Source organism: Strix aluco, chromosome 6 (genome assembly GCF_031877795.1).
Source record: "Strix aluco isolate bStrAlu1 chromosome 6, bStrAlu1.hap1, whole genome shotgun sequence".
Taxonomy (NCBI): domain Eukaryota; kingdom Metazoa; phylum Chordata; class Aves; order Strigiformes; family Strigidae; genus Strix; species Strix aluco.
Genome location: NC_133936.1, coordinates 14,675,072 through 14,687,939, shown reverse-complemented (window position 1 = coordinate 14,687,939; position 12,868 = coordinate 14,675,072). Strand labels below are relative to the sequence as shown.

Sequence of the window (12,868 nt, the reverse complement as noted above, 5' to 3'; positions counted from 1 at the left end):
CCGCCGGGCGCCTCCGCCCGCCTCCTCCCTCTCCCCGGGCTCCCCCTCACCTCCCGAGGGCGGCGGGCGGGAGGCGCGGGCCCTGCCCCAAGCCTGCGCGGCGCGGCCCGGCGGGATGGGTGCGCTGCCGGCTGCCCGCGCCGCGGCTGCTCGTCCTCCCCTGGGTGGGGACAGGCTCCGGGAGGAGCCGGTGGGTATCGCGGCCCCGCGGCGAGCCCGACGTGACCGGGGGCGGGGGGGGGCAGGACCGGACCCGCCTGCCGGCGGGGTCCCCTGGGCGGCGGCGGGGCAGCGGGCGCTGCCCCGGGCGGAGGGAGGGCCGGGCCGGGCGGAGGCGCCGGGGGCTCCCGCGAGCCGTGTCCGTGCCGGGAGGGACGGGCCGTAGCCGTTCCCTGCCGTGACATAGGCCTGCTCTTCGCGAGGAATGCATAAAACCTTGTTTCTGGCCCGAACGCAGCCAGAAAGAAACTTTTTTTCCTTTTTTTTTTTTTTTTTTTTTGGTGGTGGTGGTGGGAACGGGGAGGACGGAGAGCAGTTGTTTGTTTCTGCACCCAGTTCCAAGCCCTTTTAAGTCAGCATTTAGCCCAAAGATCCCTCTCTGTACGCCTTCCTCTGAGCCACAGCCCCAGCGCCTGCTTGGACTTGCATCCTTGGCTTTCTGCTCATAGGCTTCAGCTTCCACGGGGTTTGCTTTTTTTTTTCCTTTCCATTTCTCCTTTACAGCTACATAAGGCTTCATAAAACAGTTAGGAATGAAACTCCCCCGCCCACACGTGCCTCTCTTTTCCATGTTGACATGTTTTCCTGCTTTGGGGTGGAGGCTACTCCATTTTCCTTAGTATTGCTCCTAAAAAGGAAAGAGCGTAATTGTTTTTTCAAGTTACTGTGAGGCCGATAGATACACCCAGTCCATAGCAACGCAAAGCATGTGGCCTGGACTATATGGATAATATCAATACCTTTAATTATAGTATATTATGCATAATATATCTGAGGATGGTAGCAATATATGCTGCTGAATTTCTCATGCTAGGACTTTAGGCGTTATTGAGAGGCCAGTTCAGAACTACAGTGCAAAACTTTCCCCAGACCCTCTTAATTGCCTCCTGCTAGGAATTTAAAAAAACAAAAAAACAAAAAAAAAAAACAAAAAAACCCCCACACAAACCCAAACCCCAAAACAAACCCACACATTTTTCATAAAAAGAACTCTGAGATCATTAGCTAACATTTGGAAGTCCCTCAAATTAACATGCGTGAAGGACTGTGGCCAAACTCCCACTGGCTCCCATAAAAGCAGTAATCAGTCCTTCAAGCAAGATTCTCTACAAAATAACACCCAGAAGCCCCTGCAGAAGGGATTGCCAATCTCACCATCTGACTAGATTAAAAACAGCAGTAACAATGTGATAATTGACAGGAGAAACTTCCCTGACAAGGAATGAATCAGTGTTTATTTTTAGCCTTTTCCCAAACGCGTTATTTAAACAAAAGATTAACTAATTATTTCCGTCGTTATATTGTCCACACTAGAAACAGGAGGTGGCAGATCCTTATGTATCTGCAGGGAGCACTTTGTTTTGGCTCATCCTTCGAGGTCTGCACCCTGGACAAATGCGATTGTGCCAGTTGTCCTTTCATTTCTAGTCCAATCAAATGTGAAAAGTATCAAGGTTTCACTAAATTTAGACAACACCCCAATCAATATTTTTCATTTCCTAAATAGGAAAAAGGTTTCCACAAAAAAGGTTTCAGAAAATGCAAATCGTGATTTTTCTCTGTACCCCACCTTTGCTCCAAAGCTTCACTTGGACAAGTCAGTATTAATCCTGTCACTGCAACTGCCCGCTGCAGCCTTTTGCAATGACAGAGCACTCACATTCCAAGAAGATAAGGTTGCTCTACCTGTGCACAGGAGCCAGCAATAAAATCTTGTCTAGGAGAAGGCAGCTCACCCGAGAAAACATTGTCAAAAGATTTGTCCCATTTTATGCAAGAAAACAGTGTCAGTCCCCAAAATACCAAATAATATCTATGTTTCTGGTAATAAGCTTTTGGGTTCTGCTTTGTTTTGAAGAGGGAACTTGAAGCTTTTTTCTTAAATTTTGACTGAATAGTGGATTGCAGCATGGGTTTCATTAGCATAAAAGGAATCAAACTTCTTTGAAAATGTCTGAGGACACATTTTTTTGGCTTATCTGCTATGGAACTAATAAACTTAAATGACCCTTTGTTTCATTTTACCAGATATCTGTAACATGAGGATTGCTACAAAACATGCAAGGAGCCGATTTACTGGTCTCTTACTTCTCATAGTCTCAAAGCAATTGTACCACACTAAATTCATAGGTCAAATCATATTAGTTTTACTCCTGAAGAATGAGACCCATTTTCAGCATTCAAGTATTTATTCTTCAATGGAAAATGTTTGTGTAGAATTTCTTTTCCGCAGTCCTTAATGTTTCAGATAATTTTGGATATGACTACTTAGGTTAGGCCAATTCTAGGTAAAATAGTTTATTTGTACCATTTTAGTGCATACCTGATCATTCTTGAACAGAGTGAAATATGAAGTAGAAGAAGTAGATGACCACAGAAATAATGGATAAATTATCAGTTCCTTTATATGCAGCCCACTGGTCTCTTACAGAGGTTAGAGGGAGAAAATCCACTGTTGTATTGCTCATAGGAGCAAGTTGAATCTTTGGTATCTCATCTCACATGTTAGTGCAAGAGATGCATCAAAATAGAATTTTACCTAGAAATAAATGTATCCTTCCTTCTGTTTCTACATCTCCTGAAGAGACCACAGCAGAAATGGCTGCTCACTGAGATGAGGTCTGCACCTTGCAACTACATGCCTGCAAATGCTATCTGCAGTGGTGACCCCACAACCCCAGATAATTTAATTTCTGTTTAGAAGTAAGATGAATGTAGAACACTAACAGGAACATTGTACAAAATTATTTAATCTGTGGGCAATCAGGCCAAACAAATCCATGAATCATTCACAGTCATTCATACGCGTCTGCATTGCAAGAGATACAGTTAACTACAAAGGAAGACATTACAGATGGGAGGGGGAGGGTGAGACAGAGAATAAGGTAGATCAGTAAAATCTGCATGAAATACAGGGGGGTTTAACCATAATTTACTTTATTTGCCACAGGCCAAGTCCAAAAAATAAGAATTTGAGCTCCTGAAACTAAAACAGAGATAGTGGAAAAAAACCCCAGCTGTGTCTGACTTTGCATCATGCCTAAATTCCCAAGGCACCTTACATGTTTTTACATAAGCTACTCTGCTGTATAGAGTCTCTCTGTAATTGCCCAGATCTGCACCTGTTCAACAGGGCTAAGCAGCTTGGCACTCATTCGTATCTCAACTCAATCAGGAACTAAAAACTGTGTGTTACTCCGTTCAGGTTCCCAGAGCGGCTCAGTTCAAGAGGTGATCTTCAAACCCCTCTAATGGATGCCAGTGGGACTGAGTCTTCACAACTGCAACTGTACCTGTTCTCTCTAAAAAGACATTTTTATGATATACTGGAGCAGGTAAAGCATTTATCCTGGAAGTGGAAGGTCTGAGTTCAGGGCCTGTTCTTCGCAGATCAGAGATATCAGTAGTCACATTGATGTCTGGATGCATAACTATTCACCTGAAACCTGCCTCAAAGCTTGATCACTCTCACTCTCAACTCCATCCTCTGCACCGGACACGTCTAGAGCGGGTGGGGAAGCTCTGTCCAAGGATGCTCAGATTAGCATTGACGTGTTCCTATCAGAACTGAGTAATGCCATGCCATCAGAGGGGGCTAAAAAGTAGCAGAGTTCATTAGCTGAGATGAAGCATACGTTACAATGATGGTACATACTGCTTCTGAGTCTAGCTAGCCCAGGAGCCTCCCACTTCAGTATGTTCCTACTCTCAAGCAAGCAACAATCTATACTCATCATCTAAACTATGTCAATATGGAAAACAGATTAAAAAAAAAAAAAAAAAGATATGTTATTGATCTTTAACAAAAGTGTTTCTCTCAGCCTGGCGTGAGCTACTCGGGAGTTTGGATTTGCAGCTATCAGATTGGTATGTATAACCAGTACCGGCTACTAGTCAACTCTCCGGGAATGTCTTCGGCAAATACAGATTTGGGAATTACCGCTGGATGGCACTCTTGTGCCACAGAGTGCGTAACTCTATGTGATTTTATTTGGCTGCAAATACAGACATCTTTTAAAGAAAAAGAACCAAGTTCACGTCTTCCTTATACCATCATAAATTTGGAGTGGCTTCACGTAAGGCATTCAGTTTAATTTATGGTTGCACTACCATAAGTGGGAGAAGAACACAAACCAGATGTTGAGAAGCAATATTTTGGCTATTCTATTGATAAAGTTTTGAACAATTTATGAAACTTAAATGCAAGGAACAGACATAGAGGCTGTGGCCACGAAAGACCAAGAGCACCCAGCTTCAGTTCTTCTGTGTTGCTACAGGTTTCACTAAATTCTAATAATCGACCCTAATGTTTTCTTACGTGCCAGTTTTTTTACCCTTAAGGCTGCTATACTATACACACTATTCTATAAAGATACAAGAAAATTCTTCTATGACTGGCTGTAAAACAAGAAGCTATCTTCATTCCAGAATCCCACATCTGAAGTCTTTGTTTTAAAGCTTCCAGCCTAAATATTTAAAAAGTTTGGAGAATATTTCAGTCATTTCTAATGCCAAATATTATGCTTTTATTTTTAAATATTTGAAAAATGGCTCAATTATTTTCACATAGAATAATCATTCTGCAAAAGTCGATATTTTTTTCAGAAATTGTTTCGGGTTTTGAGAAGAAATCAATTTTGGACTAAATTTGCATTTTTAAAAGTGGTGATTATCTCAGCTCTCTAGTGAAATAGAATCATATCCACAATAACTCTTTAATAAAGATAACACATTTGGCTTAATGTACTGTACATGTGTTATGTATCTATGCAGTGTATGGGAAAATACCAGGAAATTTCTCCAAATACATTTTAACACCAGGGAAATATCTTTATTACATTTGTGCTTCTGCTCCTTTTCTGTTGGTATAGATGGTGACACCTCTCACCCGTGTAAATAGCTTCAGTTCCCCCAACCCCAAATCTGTACAGTACTCTGAATATCAGGAATGTCTGACAAGTTCAAGAACTCTTTCAGCAAAGTCATCTCCACCTTCACTTCCACCAAAACTAACAAGAGAGCTAGTCATCAATTTAAGCTGAGGCTTTTTCTATTTGGGGACAGGTTAGCGTATCTCTGGTTTCAGCCAGGGAAGGAAGTGCTTAGAGTGTTTTATCACAGCCAGCTCTTGTGATCTACTTGGCATAACTGGAAGAAGGAAATTGTGTAAGTATGGGCTAAAGCTTATTCTTGGGAAATGCATAGTCCCATGGACTTGGGATCTTTAATGTATATTTTAGTTATCTCTTGTATGCTGTCACTCCAGTTCTCTATTTGTAGCATGAGAATAATATCACACTAATTCTGTGATGCTTGACAGAAGAGTGTGTGTGCTAAATGTACTCAGAGGCAAACTTGGCAGGCTCAGGGTAAGAATGTTTCAGCACACCTTTCCTGCCCTCCCTGGTTTTGGCTTATTCTGAGGGTCACCATGGCCCTCGCATAATTTGGTCACTCTAGGAAGATGCTCTAAATTAAGAATTGGCTGTTGTGGCTGAATAACACAACCACCTGAATCTATTCAGAGAATAGGATGGAAACTATTGTCTTCTCACACTTCTGCCCTTCCATCCTTCCATTTTATGGCGGGACTTACAGCATCCACAGTTGACAGGATGGTCTGCAATTACCCTATAAACAACCTGTGACTCCGCCCACTTTCTTTTATGTACTGTCATCATTTACTGAATAGCTGGTAGTTAACCTAATTTTAAAAATCTATTTTATGGTAATACCCCAGGGCTTTGCTCTTATTTCTGGTTTCTTTGTGCTAGCTATTGTAGATATTGGTAGTTGAGAGAGACACCGTTGTGGAGATCTTACAAGCTGTAGGTAGCACAAGTGGAGAACTGAGATCCAGGGAAATGAAGTGATTTGCCCAAGGTCACATGCTAAATTTGTGGCAGTGCTAATCTACCCGATCTAATTATCTAAGGCATGTAGGCACCAATGCATGTTCTGGTGTATGTATCAGCCACAGGAATGCTAAACTGGGAAAATTCATTTGGAAAAATAAAAGGGAAAAAAAAAAAAAAACAAGAAAGAAAAAAGAAAAAAGGCATACTTGAAGACTCGCAAGAAATTTCCACTTTCCCATTCTTCGAATACTTTGGAAATACATAAGCTCTTGGGATATGCATTTTAAAATGTTGTTTCAAACTGGAATAACATCTGTTAAATGTAGCCAAGAAACATCTGGCTTTCCGTTCCTGGAACCCTGAGCTGAGGTGGCCGTTTTCCTATCAGCTGTGCCGTGGAGTGAAATTGGTTCAACAGGTCATTCTGTTCTCTCCATTTCTTAGTTCTCAGTTTCCTATTAAAAAGATGACCAACAATGAGAGTAAGCAGGAGGGGAAAGGAGATTCTGTGTAATGTAATTAGCCTGTGAAAAAAATCATAACATTTAGCTTCAGACTAAGATAACTGGTGAGAGCAGAGCTATTAAGCATTAGAAAGAACACCAGGGATTTTATGGAATTGTAAGCTTTATTAGCCCCCAAATGCTTTCTCTTTCACCAGTGGAAATAACAATTTGATACTAATCCCACTGAAAACAATGAAAATCTCACATTGGTGGTCACTGGGATCTGGATTTGACCCTGTCAGGTATCACTGGTATCACGGCCTAGTGGAAGCTGATCACTGGTACTCAGTATATCAATTGCAAGATTGTCATTAACTATCATCTGAGCAGCTCTAGACAATGCAGTAATTGAAGGGCCAGAAATGGTTGATGCAGTGTATACACCATCTCTTCAACAATTGCTCATTCCAGTGGAGTTAATCTGAGGACAGCTGGGAGGGAGAACCAGAAGAGTTCAAAGGCGTCAAGTAGAGAAAACCATAAGCATATTGTATAGGTTTTAGTTCTTACATTCCCAGCTTTGATAATGTCTTGGACAAACAAATACGTTCTTGAGAACTGCATAATTTTTTCCTTCCATTTCTTAAGAACAGGATCAAGCCTCATAAAGGCATCTAGATGCTTATGCTCCCCCTGAAATCATCAGGCATTAAAAGCATAAATAACACTGAGAACATGCACCATGATCTGATATTTAATTAGCAGTGAAAATCTGTATCATTCAGTCAGTGGCATTAAAACTAGGAGACTAGTAACAGTGAGGTTGCAGAACCCTGTGTATGTATCCTTATTGAAAAATGGCAGCACCCTTGTTTTTCAGGACAAATCTTGAAAACGGCTGGGAAAAGAAATGCTGTGGCCTTCAGACATGAACCTTTTGGTGACGCAAAAAGGCCAAAAGGCCATCGGAGTCCTATTTCTTATACAGATGTAATTTGCCACCACTCACGTGACTTGAAAAGCAAAACTGATCTGGAGGAAGGGTTTCTTCAGTTTTTTTCCTTAGCTGTGACCTTTCCCTTCCCAGTCCATAGATTTAAAATACCAAGGAATTGAGTCCTAATCTGAGGAAGAGTTTCCAAAACAGAATTAGAGATGCAGCACTTTCTGTGGTAGGGTCTTACAAAGTGCTGATGGTATAAATTAACTGATGGGGGTCAGGTCTGTGTGCATAGAGGAAACTTGCTAAAGGCAGATAGGGTACAGGAAGGTAAAAGGGAGTTGTACAGCTCGTAGGCGGTTGCAAGCAGCTTCCTGACACTATTTACTTGGTGAAACATTTTGTTTCCTTCAGAGCAGTGATTGACTTTTCTTTCACAATCACCAGTATAAGTCAAAAGTCTTTATTGGTATCACGTCTGGTTCACAGTGCCCAACATTCACAGTCTGATACTGAAGTGACCATTCCCCAGCTAGTCTGTAATTATCTAAATCCATGTAGTGATGTGGTCCACCCATACCCTAACTACACTACAGTCAAATGTATGCTTTAAATAAAAAAGATCTAGTCTGACTGTCAAGGAAGGCTGCACCATTTTACTTCACCTGATCTAGTGGAAGGTTTTACAGCCTGATCTAGTGGAAGGTGTCCCTGCCCATGGCAGGGGGTTGGAACCAGATGATCTTTAAGGTCCCTTCCAACCCAAACCGTTCTATGATTCCTGAAAAGCAGAAAAAGTCAGTAACACAAATGTATATGGAAAATGCTGTTGTCAATGAATAGTTGGGAATGGAATGACCCGGTTTACTCTGTGATCCATGGGTTTGTAGCCTGTTTTGCTCAATGTCGTCTTCATCTGCTGTCTTCAGCCTCACCTGATTTTTGTATTTGCCATATATACACTTTGTCCAAACACAGTTACATTTGTTGTGTTTGGCACACCAGTATTTGGAATTGCCATGATTTATAGAATCACACTCAGTGGTGTGATTCAAAGGACCCGCATTTATTACAGAAAAACCCTGCATGCTGTGAGCACAAACATGCTTCTACACTGCTTGAGTTCCAACTTAGTCCCGTTGATGCGATGATGGATTTTCCCGTGTCTGGAGCTTTACGTAGGAACGAGGGACATCTAGTGGCTCAGTAGAATATAGCAAATGAAGATGTTGCTCTCAAAAACGTACATTGTTGTGCAAAGTAGACAATTCAGTGAAAATTAGACTCAATTAAAGATTTTCTCAGTGGTTGAAATGCAATTTGAATATAAGAAATTACTTTAGCTAGGAGTCGAATAATCTGTGTGAATTTTGATTAATTTTACTGAATATTGAATATTCATATATAATGAATATTATTTTTGATTGATGAATTTTATTTGTGTGTTTCTATCTTCTTGTGAAAAGGCGAGCTGACTTTGAAACTTACACAGGTTAAAATGTATTTGCTACCTATTTTCAGGAGGACATAACATCCTCTTTCTTTAGGAGAAGCTGGAGTACGGGATAGGTGGATAAGAAACAGGAACAAATCACACAACACTGCCCTGTACATTGTTTCTTCCCCCAGATGAACACATTTATTTTATGCATGGTAATTCAGGATATGATTAATTAGACTAGATAATACCTGATAACTTACAATGACTAATAACAACTGTGAAGAGCAGTTAAATGGAGAACTTTCTCTGTAATGTGTTTCCTATTTTAATACTTAAATAATGACTTTCTTTAACAAGTAACCCACTCTGAGTCATGCTTTCCTCTCTCTCCTTTGTTCTTATCCAAACCAATAACTACGTGGCATCCCAACAGCTTTTATTACAAACGATGAGATGCACATTGGAGAAGTAAAACTATCTGCATTGAATTATAAGCCGTTTTTGTATTGTGAGCCTGTGTTTGTATTAGGTTTGCTATTCTGTCTTTTTCTATTCCATACAGAAAGTCCAGATGGACTATGTTAGTCTATTATGCTGCTCAGACCAGGGACAGTGCTTGACCTCTCCTGGAATAACTGAAATTGAGACCAACATCAGGCAGTCAAGGGCTGTCACCTCTGAATGTCTCTTATCCTAACCCCACAAAACAAGTAATTCAATTTATGCAGAGAGATGGAGTATTTTGGCTGGAGCATATGACTAAATGAGGCAGCGTACATGTAAAGAGGGAAGCTTCTTTGCAAATGAGAGCAAATCATTGCCAAATACTAAAACAAATAATCTGGAGAGAGCAGCAGGAGGTATTTTGTCTCACCTGAGATGCTGATAAAACCTGGAAGCCACAGGAGTGAGATCAGACTGAGAAAAGACGAATCACTTGTTATTTTGCAAAGATATGTAACTCAGGAGGTTTTTTTAAGAGTAAGAAGTGATGATAAAGAGAATCCTTTGCTAAACAAGTGGATTTTTTCTTCCCTTTTCCCTCTGAACAGGCTAAACTAGAAGCTTGTAGGCCTTGGTGAAACTAAGAAAACCATGAATAAAAAAACAAAGGGTTCTCTCATTCTGACACACCAGTTTCAGCTCCGTATCCTATGCCAGGGTTCAGAGAGGGATTCCCAGCCTATGTATGTGCCATTAAAATGATATAGGAACAGTTATTTAAACACTGCTCAGATTGTATTAGGGGCTTGGGTCCAGTGGTTCAGGCTGGTGTTGTGGGGAGTTGAATTTACCAAGTTTATTGCTTCATCAAGGTACACTGGAAGCAGAAACTTTATTAAGGTCCTATGATTAATGAGTAGTGAACACACTGAGTATATGATAGCCCCCAGATCATAAAACTATTTATTTAGAGAGAGGTATTAGCAGCCTTTATTTATGTGCTAGAGTTTTCAGGTTTTAAACTCACAAACTTTTAGGTGCACTAGCAGGCACAAAGTTATATTGTTGAGGTCCCATTTATCTCCAGATTTGTTTCAACAATAGTTCATTGTAGAGAGAAGTTGCAATGAAGAGTTTCCAGAGGATTTTTCTGTTTGGACCTCTTGTGAAGGCTATATTTAGGATGTGAACACAGGTATACCAAAACCCTATTGCTGATCACATTCAGACTGCATTTACCAGTGTTAGGGAAGAATTAACTGAATTTGTTTTAGCTGGCAAATAATCAAGTCTCTCTATTTCAGACACTTCTGGGAAAGAACGGCAAAGCTAATGTACACCTGACCATATGAAGTACCCTGATGTAAGTATTGTCAACTACCCAGATGAAGAAAAAGAAGCTGGCTGGCATTTTAACCAATATTTATTGAATGAGAAGTAATGACTTCTTAAATCTCTACTTACCGTTGCCACTGCGAGGTTCTGGTTACCACATTACCACTTTAGTGAGTAATAGGGCAGTACAAAATGAATCTAAAGTTACATGAACTTTAGACTGAATAATTTCCCTTGTGAAAAGATCTAGGAAAAACTATCAGTCCTGTACTGACCCAAGATTAGGTGAAAAGAGCATATGTTGGGGAAAGGTTGAAGTATGCCTTGCACAGATCATTAGCAGAAAGGGTAAATGGGTGAGCTGAGACTCAGCACCTGACATCCTTCAAGCGTGAGGTCTGTTACAATGCTGGAAATCAGCCTAGGACTCCTCTGCTCTTACTTCTGTTGGTGTTGGAGTGCCAACAGCAAAAAAGCTATGACTATACATCTCAGGCTTCCATTCCTGCTGCCCTAGTGCTTTGCCCCTGGCCTTATGCAGGGATGGGTACATATTTATTAGCTAGTACAGGCAGACACAAATTTCCATTGACTAATCTTCCTCTGGCAAGGTGAGTCATCATATAGAGAAGGTTGTTTCTGCTTGTTCTCTGTTCAGATTATAATCCAGTCAGAGCTCCAAAAAAGGCCAGGCCAGTAGCTTCAACACCTATGACCATTTCTGTTCTCCCATGGTAACAGAGGGAAACTTGGAGCGATGTCTGTAACTTCAAGCTTTCTGCAGGGAAAGATATTCCTTGGAAATTACTTTGAAAGAAGCTGGCAAGGATCCTGGTAAGAACTTAACCTTTTCTGTCCGTGTTTCTCCATCTGTCAAAACAAGGCATAATCCTTCCCTACTTCACAACGACATTGTGAGGACTCATCAGTGAACATGCTTACATCACTAAATGTTATTTCCTGCTCTAAATCACATAGACTTTAGTTCTTAGGAACACAAACTCATCTCGCCCTTCCTAAAGATCTTTTCCCTCTTTTCACAAATCCCTATTCCTCTTTGTTTTCTGCTACGGCAAAATGCAATTGCTGCTAGTGTTGCTCTTGGACACCTGAGAGCAATTTTAACAGTTGCACTGAATTTTCCTGAGCAATTAAATAATCAGCAAAGGAAAAGAATTCTTCTTCAATTTCTGTTTTTCCTTTTTATTGGTGTTAGAAAATGATTTATACCTCATAGTGCTCATAAAATTTCCCATCATTACTCCAACCCCTCAGTATTTTCATGAAAAACAATCTTTACATATATTTATAAAGCATCTTTTAGTACAGAGATCCCTGAGAGAATCAACTGTGATCAAAACTGGTATTGTCTATAAACAAACTCCAGGATAAATATCATGTGTTGTCTATGTTTTTATGCTGCAGGACCTGTACCTCTTTCTACAGAAAGGCAACTTTCCCTGGAATGGAACAGTAGACACCAAAATATCTGCACAGTCTTAAATGTGAAGTGCACTATCCAACTGAAATTGTACAGGGAACCTAAGAAAGCAAAATGATCTGCAAGCTCCTCTAATCAACTTCATGCCAGAACTGGCAAGATATTTTTAGCTATGGCACACTGTTGAAGGTTTTTTTAGGGATGTAAAAGGTACCCAAATCTGGAGGTGGTGACCATTTTAGTTATGGTCCTGCTGCCTTCTCATCATCGAAGTTATCCTCCCACACACAACCTTGCCTTTCTTTTCTCCCTCCCTGCCATGATCCCTTTTACTCCTGCTCATCGCTGTCTCTCCTACTGCCTTCTATAAAACTAAAATCTTGTATTTTCCTCATTTCCCCATATTATAGTTCCCTCCCATCCCTTTCTGAAGCTCCAAACTACTTCCCCGTCCAGGTTTACTACCAGATGCTGTATGTTAACATGGCGAAACATCCCAGCCTTATATATGCACAGAGAAATGTGAGTTACACTTCACAGTGAGGGTGGTCAAACCCTTAAACGGGATGGCCAGTGAGACTGGAATGTCCACCATTGGAGATATTCACACCTGGACCAGGCAAGGCGCTAAGCAACCTGACCTGACTTTGAAGATAGCCCTGTTCTGAGTAGGTAAAGGATGAGATGATCTCCAGTGATTCCTTCTGATCAAAATTATTTCATGATTCCACCATTCTAACTCAA

At 40.9% G+C, this 12,868-nt stretch overlaps 1 long non-coding RNA gene across 1 annotated transcript; it reads left to right on the top strand.

The window, feature by feature from the left end:
- Positions 1-9: 9 nt before the first annotated feature.
- LOC141925147 (uncharacterized) lies at positions 10-11,435 on the top strand. Its single transcript, XR_012623769.1, has 4 exons — positions 10-190; positions 3,425-3,554; positions 10,653-10,711; positions 11,342-11,435. It is a non-coding gene; the product is annotated as an uncharacterized LOC141925147 (long non-coding RNA).
- Positions 11,436-12,868: the final 1,433 nt, after the last annotated feature.